This window comes from Balaenoptera acutorostrata, chromosome 21, assembly GCF_949987535.1.
Source record: "Balaenoptera acutorostrata chromosome 21, mBalAcu1.1, whole genome shotgun sequence".
Lineage (NCBI taxonomy): Eukaryota > Metazoa > Chordata > Mammalia > Artiodactyla > Balaenopteridae > Balaenoptera > Balaenoptera acutorostrata.
Window position 1 is genome coordinate 17,814,617 of NC_080084.1, and position 10,663 is coordinate 17,825,279.

At 41.9% G+C, this 10,663-nt stretch overlaps 1 pseudogene; it reads left to right on the plus strand.

Annotated features, from left to right (window-relative positions):
* LOC103012378 (alpha-ketoglutarate-dependent dioxygenase alkB homolog 4-like) overlaps window positions 1–6,767 on the plus strand; it is a 51,261-nt pseudogene extending 44,494 nt beyond the window's left edge.
* The last annotated feature ends 3,896 nt before the right edge of the window (window positions 6,768–10,663 follow it).

Here is a 10,663-nt window from a genome sequence, read left to right on the forward strand (position 1 = left end):
GCCAACCAATTCTTGGCTTTTCACAGCACTTGAGAGTGATTCCAGCACACTTAGCCTCACACCCTTTTTTAACCTCCCTAATGTGTGTCTGTCTGTGTCTTAAGACACATACACAAATGTATGAATCATAATAGCAAAAAAACTGGAAATAATTCACGTCTATCAACAGTAGAAGAAATTTAAAAATTGTGGTAAGCTCATAAAATAGAATACTATACAACAAAGAAAATGAATAAGATATAATACTGATTGAAATAAGACAAGCACAAAATATATATCATGTGATTCCATTTATATAAATTGAAAAACAGGCAGAATTAATCAATGGTTTTAGAAGTCAAGGTACTAGTTACATTTGGGGAGGAGGTGAGGGTAGTAATTTGGAAGGAGAATGAAGTGGTTTCTGGGTACTAGTTGTGTTCTATTGCTTTACCCAGATATCTTCATTTTGTGATAGTTCATTAAAGCTGTACATTTATGCTTTGTACACTTCTCTTTTTCTGTTTTTATTTTATATTGGAGTATAGTTGATTTACAATGTTGTGTTAGTTTCAGGTGTACAGCTAAGTGATTCATTTATACATATACATTTATCCATTCTTTTTCAGATTATTTTTCCATATAGGTTATTGCAGAGTATCAAGTAGAGTTCCCTGTGCTGTACAGTAGGTCCTTATTGATTGTCTTATTTTATACATAGTAGTGTGTATATATGTTAATCGCAAATTCCTAATTTATTCCTACCCACCCCCAACCTTTCCCCTTTGGTAACCATAAATTTGTTTTTGAAGTCTATAAATCTGTTTCTGTTTTGTAAGTAAGTTCATTTGTATCTTTTTTTTTTGGATTCCACATGTAAGTGATGTCATATGATATTTGTCTTTCTCCATCCATGTGCTACAAATGGCATTATTTCATTCTTCTTTATGGCTGAGAAATATCCCATTGTATATATGTACCACATCTTCTTTATCCATTTCTCTGTCGATGGAAATTTAGGTTGCTTCCATGTCTTGGCTATTGTAAATAGTGCTACAGTGGACACTTGGGTGCCTGTATCTTTTTTAAAAAACTTTTATTGGAGTATAGTTGATTTACACTGTTGTGTTAGTTTCAGTTGTACAGCAAAGTGAATCAGTTACACATATACATATATCCACTATTTTTTAGATTCTTTTCCCATATAGGCCATTACAGAGTATTGAGTAGTTCCCTGTGCTATACAGTATGTCCTTATTATTTACCTATTTTATATATAGTAGTGTTTATATGTCAGTCCCAGTCTCCCAGTTTATCCTTCTCCCCTTTTCCCCTGGTAACAATAAGTTTATTTTCTACATCTGTAACTTTATTTCTGTTTTGTAGATAAGTTCATTTGTACCCTTTTTTTTTAGATTCCATGTATAAGTGATAACATGATATTTGTCTTTCTCTGACTTCACTCAGTATAACAATCTCTAGGTCCATCCATGTTGCTGAAAATGGCATTATTTTGTTATTTTTTATGGCTGAGTAATATTCCATTGTATATATGTACCATATCTTCTTTATCCATTCCTCTGTTGATGGACATTTACGTTGCTTCCATGTCCTGGCTATTGTAAATAGTGCTGCAGTGAACGTTGAGGTACATGTATCTTTTTGAATTCTGGTTTTCTCCAAATATATGCCCAGGAGTGGGATTGCTGGATCATATGGTAGCTCTATTTTTAGTTTTTTAAGGAACCTGCATACTGTTCTCCATAGTGGCTGTATCAGTTTACATTCCCACCAACAGTGTAGGAGGGTTCCCTTTTCTCCACACCCTCTCCAGCATTTATTGTTTGTAGATTTTTTGATGAGGCCGTTCTGACTGGTATGAGGTGATACGTCATTGTAGTTTTGATTTGCATTTCTCTAATAATTATTGATTTTGAGCATCTTTTCATGTGCTTTTTGGTCATTTGCATGTCTTCTTTGGAAAAACGTCTATTGAGATCTGCCCATGTTTTGATTGGGTCGTTTGTTTTTTTGATATTGAGCTGCATGAGCTGTTTGTATATTTTGGAGATTAATCCCTTGTCAGTTACTTGATTTGCAAATATTTTCTCCCACTCTAAGGGTTGTCTTTTCGTCTTGTTTATGGTTTTCTTTGCTGAGCAAAAGCTTTTAAGTTTAATTAGGCCCCATTTGTTTATTTTTGTTTTTATCTTCATTACTTGAGGAGGTGGATCCAAAAAGATACTGCTGAGATTTATGTCAAAGATTGTTCTTCCTGTGTTTTCTTCTAAGAGTTTTATAGTATCTGGACTTACATTTACGTCTTTAATCCATTTTGAGTTTATTTTTGTGTATGGTATTAGAGAATGTTCTAATTTCATTCTTTTACATGTAGCTGTCCAGTTTTCCCAGCACCACTTATTGAAGAGACTGTCTTTTCTCCATTGTGTAGTCTTGTCTCCTTTGTTGTAGATTAATTGACCATAAGTGTGTGGTTTTATTTCTGGGCTTTCTATCCTGTTCCATTGATCTATATTTCTGTTTTAGCTCCAGTGCCGTACTGTTTTGATTACTGTAGCTTTGTAGTATAATCTGAAGTCAGGGAATTGATTCCTTCAGCTCCGTTTTTCTTTCTCAGGATTGCTTTAGCTATTCAGGGCCTTTTGTGTTTCCATACAGATTGTAAAAATGTTTTGTTTTAATTCTGTGAAAAATGCCATTGGCAATTTGATAGGAATTGCATTGACTCTGTAGATTGCTTTGGGTAGTATAGTCATTTTGATAATATTGATTCTTCCAGTCCAGTAACACAGTATATCTCTCCATCTGTTTGTGTCATCTTTTATTTCTTTCATCAGTGTCTTATAGTCTTCTGAGTACAGGTATTTTGCCTCCTTAGGTAGGTTTATTCCCAGGTATTTTATTATTTTTGATAGGATGATAAATGTGATTGTTTCCTTAATTTCTCTTTCTGATCTTTTGTTGTTAGTGTATAGGAATGCAGGAGATTTCTGTGTATTAATTTTGTATCCTCCAACTTTACTGTGGCTCATCAATGAATTCGGTAGTTTTCTGATAGCATCTTCAGGATTTTCTATGCATAGTATCATGTGACCTGCAAACAGTGACAGTTTTACTTCTTCTTTTCCAATTTGGATTCCTTTTTTTTCTTTTTCTTCTCTGATTGCCGTGGCTAGGACTTCCAAAACTATGTTGAATAAAAGTGGTGAGAGTGGACATCCTTGTCTCATTCCTGATCTTAGAGGAAATGCTTTCAGTTTTTCACAATTGAGAATGATGTTTGCTGTGGGTTTGTCGTATATGGCCCTTATTATGTTGAGGTAGGTTCCCTCTGTGCCCACTTTCTGGAGAGTTTTTATCATAAGTGGTTGTTGAATTTTGTCAGAAGCTTTTTCTGCATCTTTTGAGATGATCATGTGGTTTTTGTCTTTTGTTGATGTGGTGTATCACACTGATTGATTTGTGGATATTGAAGAATCCTTGCATCCCTGGGACAAATCCCACTTGATCATGGTGTATGATCCTTTTAATGTATTGTTGGGTTCAGTTTGCTTGTATTGTGCGCCAGCTGTCTGTCCCAGCTGGTGTCTCTGCTGGTGAGGGAGGCTTTCCCCAGGTGTTGGAATCTCATCTGTTCTTCAGCTCCCCACCAGGGGTGCAGGTCCTGTCCCACGCTACCCGGTTGTGTGGGGATTTTTCTTGTCCTTTTAGGTTTCCAAGGTCTTCTGCTAGTGTTCAGCAGGTGGTCTGTGAGAATTGTTCCATTTGTAGATGTATTCTTGATGTACTTCTGGGGAGAGGTGAACTCCATGTCCTCCTTTTCCACCATCTTGACTCCTCCCCCTGTTAAACATTTCTTGTATCTTCTCTGTCTGTGCCTCCATATTTTTCTGAGATCTTGGATTCTCTTTACTGTCATTACTCTGAATTCTTTTTTGGGTAGATTGCCTATCTCCACTTCATTTAGTTGTTCTTCTGGGTTTTCATCTTGTTTCTTCATCTGGAACAAGACAGCAGATACTTTTCTGCTGTCTCATTTTGTCTGACTTTCCGTGTTTGTGGTCTCCTTTTCACAGGGTGCAGGATCATACTTCCTCTTGCTTCTGGTGTCTGCCCCCTTGTGGGTGAGGTTGGTCCAGGGCCTTGTGCAGGCTTCCTAGTGAAAGGGACTGGTGCCTGCCCACTGGTGGGTGGAGTTGGGCCTGTCCGTCTGGTGGGCAGGACCATGTCAAGGAGTGTGTTTAGAGGTGGCTGTGAGCTCAGGAAGACTTGAGGCAGCCTGTCTGCTGATGGGTGGGGCTGTTTTCTCCCCCGACCCCTGCTGGTTGTTTGGCCTGAGGTGTCCCAGCGCTGGAGTCTGCAGGCTGTTGGGTGAGGCCAGGTCTCGGTGCCAAAATGGGGACCTCTGGGAGACCTCACACTGAGCAGTGTTCCCTAGGGCCTGTACCACCCGTGCCCTTGCCTCCACAGTGAGCCATAGCGAACCCTCACCTCCCCAGCAGAGTCTCCAAGACCCGCATGTAGATCTAGCCCAGGCTTCTGTGGAGTCACTGCTCTGTGCTGGGTCCCAGTGCATGTGAAACCCTGTGTGTGCCCTCCAAGGGTGGAATCTGTTCCCCAGTCCTGTGGCGCTCCTGCATTCAAGCCTCGCCGGCCTTCAAAGTCAAGTGCTCTGGGGGCTCCCTCTCCCAATGCCAGACCCTCAGTCTGGGGAGCCTGATGTTCGGCTCAGAGCACTCACTCCTGTGGGAGAACTTCTGCAATATAATTATTTTCCAGTTTGTGGGTCGCCCACCTGGTGGGTATGGGATTTGTTTATATTGTGAAAGTGCTGCTCCTACCATTTTGTTGTGGCTTCTTCTTTGTCTTTGGATGTGAAATATCTTTTTTGGTAGGTTCCAGTCTTTTTTACCGGTGGTTGTTCAGCAGTTAGTTGTGATTTTGGTGTTTTTGTGAGAGGAGGTGAGCTCAAGTCCTTCTACTCCGCTATCTTGTCCAGAATCCTGTACGCTTTTCTATATGTGCGTTATACTTTGAATTTAAAAGTCTAAAATATATAAATAATTTTTTCCTAATGCCTATGAACCACCCAGAGATTTAAAATCAACAGGCATAAGATTTTAGTATTTATGTTATATACATATTAAAAGTCCAACAAATAGTATATTGATTGATTTCATCTGCTAATTAAAGCTATTTTGATATCAGACTAACTTTGAATTTTTTTTTCTGGCCATGGATATTTTGTTGTAAACTTTTGAGCGCAGGAATAACATTGGTTAGGTCTAAAGTGAGGCAGCCTTTTGTGGTCTGTCATGTATGAAAAAATCTGGATGAAGTGAGTGTTTGATAAGGGATGCTTTCCATTGGATAAAGTCCTAGCTCTTTCTAGTGCCTTTGTGATTTGACACCCACCTACCACCTCAGCCTCATCTAGACCTACTTCTCCCCTTACCCACTTTCCTTCTGGGCACACCATTAGCAATACAAAATTCTGTGTGGTTCTCTGATCCCATGTTGATCACTCTACCTGGACCACTGCCCACACCCATTTTTTTCACCGGTCCAATCCTAGTCCATATCAATTCTCCATTTAGTTTCCATTCTTCGTTGACTTCACAGTGGCCATGTACTCCCCAGTCAGCACAGCCTACCCTGGAACACTGATCATGCACATAACACATTTGCGACGTATCTGTCTTTTCTACCAAACTGTAAGTTTAAAAGGAGTCGATACAAGTATTCCAAATACCTGTAACGGTTCTGGGCACATGGTAGACGCTAATAAGTATTGTTGGAACCAAAGATCTAACTGTGAAAATAGTACTCTCTCATTCTCCACACAGCAGGGAGCCACCGGGAGCATATGCCTCCCTTGCTTTAAACTCTCCAACAGCTTCCCAAACCAACTCAAAGAAAATCCAAAGTGTCCTTACTGTGGTCTATAAAACATTACGTAATCTGGTCCCGGCCTAATTCTCTGTTCTTTGCTTCTGCTATTCTCTTTAATCCCTAAGCTCTGGCCTCATTGGCCTCCTTTTCATACCTGCACACACCAATCTCATTCTCCTCTTAGGGTTTTGTACTTACTCCTTCCTCTGTCTGCAGTGGTGCCCTCACAGTGTCATCCTGGCTGCTGTGGTGGCGGCCCTGAAGGGCCTTCAGGAATGCTGTGCAAGGGCATCCGGACCTGTCTGGTCCAGCAGCAGCAGGGAGGCGGCCCCGCCCTGGCACCACTACCCACACGAAGCAAAACCTCTCATCTACTGCTCAGACACTGGCTGGGCCATGGGGGCCAAGGAGTCTGACTTTTAAGACTGAGCCAGCCGCTTCCCAGTGCAATGTTGATAGAGGACCTCGTGACCAGGGAGAAGGAGGCTGAGATGGTGCAGCTGCTGGACCATGAGCCCTGGTAGCTCTCGCAGCCTGGACGGAGCAGGCAGGACTATGGACCCAAAGGCAACTTTCAGAAACAGAAGCTAAGGACTGCTGGCTTCAGAGGACTCCCCAGCTTCGGCCGGCAGGTGGTGCGGAGAACCGGCCTCTTCCCCATCTGGGAGGACTTCCGGCGCGTCTAGCAGTGGACGCTGGACCACTGCCACGAGTGGAGTTCAGCCACAGACCCCACCTGGACCACGCCTGGCGTGGGGAGGGCCGGTGAGCCTCCTCGTCCTAGCCCCATCCAGCTTCCCCGCGGCCTTGGTGGAAGGTGCGATGGCCCCAGTAGGTCTGTACTGGGCCAGCAGGTGGAGGCGGCTGTCCCCTAACCCCGTTGGTCTCTGCTGGGCACCCAAGAGCCGCATGGACCTGGACCCAGGGCGGCACGCCCTCTGCCGCGGTCACACGGGGCCGCGTGTGCGCCACCTTCAGGGAGCCATGGGTGTGTCTGTCCTGGCCAGAAACTTCAAGGACTAGAGTAGGATCCAGGAAGCCTGCAGATCTCCCTCCTTCCTTCAAAGGAAGCCCAGGTCTTCAGAGAAGACCGCTCGGTATCCTCAGACCCTGGGATGTGAGCCTTGCGTGAGAGCTGGTTGCGATGGACTGTGTGCCGGATCAGTGCCCTTTGACCTGCCCTATGGCCACTCTTTGGACTATTTAATCTAGTCTCTCCCCCCCCAGTCTAGTGTTTGAAGCTTATTGAGGTCACAGACCTTATTTACTTTATTCCACAAAGTCCCTTGTCGCTGTGAGAGCACCTGGCACAAAGTAGGCTCTTGCTCACAGGAAACATCCTGACACGTCCTGTGAACGGGTGCAGGAAGGAAGGAATTAACACATCTCCTTGGAAGTGTGACGGGACCCAGGACTTCACCCCCTCCTCTTTTAGTATAAATGAAGCCTGAGTTCTACCTCCAGGAAGATGGTTCTTTGGGATGCTAGTCTGCTCTCTTCTCAGCCTTCTGGCTTTCCAAATAAAGTCGCTGTTCCTTGCCCAACAACAATAAAACAGTGCTGTCTCACTTAGATCTAGATTTTCTAACCATCTGACATTCTTAACCTTCATATATTGTCAACAATATGGTACAGAAGTAGCATAAGACTCTGTAAAATTAAGAATGAAAGTAACTTGACTTCATGAAATTTCTGTTTCCCAAGAGACCCCATTGATCTCTCAGTTTTGAAAATCAAACCAACTTAGTAGTAACATGAAATCACTTGTTCATATTTATATCCAGATAGGCAGTCATTCTAGAGGTATTTATTGAGTAACTAGTATACATATGATGTGCTAGAATCATTCAGATATGTTGACTTGGGATGGGAGGATGATTTAAAAAAATTTTTTTTATTGAAGTATAGTTGATTTACAGTGTTGTGTTAATTTCTGCTGTACAGCAAAGTGATTCAGTTATACATATATAGACATTGTTTTTTTATATTCTTTTCCATTATGGTTTATCACAGGATATTGCGTGTAGTTCTCTGTGCTACACGGTAGGACCTTGTTGCTTATCCATGCTATATATGAAAGCTTACATCTGCTCACCCCAGCCTCCCACTCCATCCCTCCCCCAACCCCCTCCCCTTTGGCAACCCAACCACCAGTCTGTTCTCTATGTCCATGATTCTGTTTCATAGATAGGTTCGTTTGTGTCATATTTTAGATTCCACATAAGTGATATCATATGGTCTTTTTCTTTCTGACTTACTTCACTTAGTATGATAATCTCTAGTTTCATTCATGTTGCTGCAAATGGCATTATTTCATTCTTTTTTATGGCTGAGTAGTATTCCATTGTATATATGTACCACATCTTCTTTATCCATTCATCTGTCGATGGACATTTAGGTTGTTTCCATGTCTTGGCTATTGTGAATAGTGCTGCTAAGAACATAGGGGTGCATGTATCTTTTGGGATTAGAGTTTTGTCTGGATATATGCCCAGAAGTGGGATTGTTGGATCATATGGTAGTTCTATTTTTGTTTTTTTAAGGAACCTCCATACTGTTCTCCCTAGTGGCTGCACCAACTTACATTCCCACCAACAGTGTAGGAGGGTTCCCTTTTCACCACATCAGGAGGATGATTTTCTTGTCTACAATGTCTCATATTTGACAGCTAGTCTGAATGGGTTTGTGAATAGATGTTTCTGGAGTCAAGGCATAATTATTTTGAGTCTCATCTGTTGATTTGTCTTTCATTCCCTACCTTTCTTCATTATTGTCAACTTTACCTACAAATTTCCCAACTCCAGTTACTAGAATCAATTATATCTGAAAAAGGAAGTTTTCAACCACTTTCAGACCCACTTCCACATGGACTTTGCATCATAATCCTTGTCAGCCTGAATTGAATGCTGTATTAGATCCTGAGGTTGCGGTGTACCACAAACTGAGTGGCTTTCAACAGTAGGAACCTATTCTCTACATACAAAACCGGCAGAGCCATCTTCAAAGTTCATGCTGGAGTGGAGTGTCTCCAACTGAGGGGGGCCCATGATAAGAGAGAAACCCCCTTATTTACCAGGCAAGTAAGCACTGAAAAATTATAAACTGCCGTGAGGCACAGGCAGCAGGAAAAGCATAAAACTGAGTATAAAACACCAACATAAAGAAAAATCCTCAGGCAAACTGTTGTGATTTTGTTAAATTAACATTTGTTAAGTAGAACCTTGGTACTGAGTCAAATGATGAGCCACAGTTTAACAAAGACCGAAAGGGAAAGTGAAATAGAGAAGACTATTATTACTCAGAGGTCCTGGCGGAGGTCCATGGCAGCCTCGAGGGGCCACATGGGGAGGTTAAGGCAGGATGCAGGCAGAGTGGGACCAGCAGGACCTGGGGCACTTGGCTTTATTAGGGTCCACAGGTGCAGTGCTTTGCGGGTCCCAGGTTAAGGCTGGATCAGTTAATTCAAACCATAAAGAGCAGGGTTTAAGCTCGCTCCAGGGGGCTCTTATGCACAAGTGGAGAAAGCTAGGAGGCAGGAGAGACTCTTTATCAGCAGGGGTGTTGGAGAAGTCACATCAGGAACTTGTGACTCTGAGGCTTCCATGGAGGGCATGCACCCATGGGAGGGCTAGTGTCAGTTCAAGGCCCCCACTGGGCACTTGGCTGCACAAATTGATGTCCAGGCAGCAGTATTATGGAGTAATTTAGTGAACCCCTCAACACAAACCAATGCCCACACTCCAAGATAGATCGAAGAAAAATTATCTAAACTGAAACACAAAGAGCAAAGAAAGGGAAAATAGAGCATCAGAGAGCTATGAAAGAATATCAAATGGGCTAACATACATGTAATGGTAAAGAAGAAGAGAAAAAGAAAATGTACATTTGGAGATATGTATGTGTGTATATATGTATGTGCATCTGTGGCATAGTTTAATACATTTACAGTGAAATACCAAGTCCAAAACACAATAAATTCAACTATTATTTCATGCTGAGAGAGAACAGGGAAGTTATTTAAATATTGGGGTGCCAGGGAAGAACCTAGATCACTTAAAAGAACAAAAGTCAGGTTTGCATTAGACTTTCAGCAGCAACATACATGTATGTATGTGCCTAGTATGGGGTCTGGTACTTAAGAGGAGCTCAGTCAAAGGCCACTACTCCACACCAAGAGACCTGGTTATTGCACATCTGTTTTTACTTGCCACTTAACATCCTGTCTTGGGCTTGGACATTTGAGTACGAGAGGTAATTCCTAAGTCTGGTAATTCCTAAGTCTGTTCTAACTCCACAGATGTGGAAATGTCCTTGGAACTAAAGGTATGTTTTTCTTTCACTCCCTGGCTTGCACAAGGAGTTCTTACAGCCTTTCACCTTGCCATTTTGTTTTCTTTGCTGTCCTTGCTTAGATGTGTTCTAGCACGTTAGGCTGTTCAACAGTGATCTGTATGTTGCTACATCGTTATTTCTCTAGCTTCATATTCAATTTGTTGATGATAAGAAAATTCATTTCAGGAATCTCCTATACACTCCTTCCTCCCTCCTTTCCTTTACTTTTTTGGAAGAGTTTGTTGACTGTCTTGACTAATTCCAGTGATACTGGTTTACAGTTAAATCAAGTGGATTAAGATTTGAGAATCATTGAGTACACAGCAACAAAGGCATTTCAAAGAATGCAGAAGGTATTATAAGCATGGGGTATATAAGCATATGAGGTTTTCCCAATTTCAATGTTATATACCATTGTTCTGTTGTGGGTTTTTGTTTT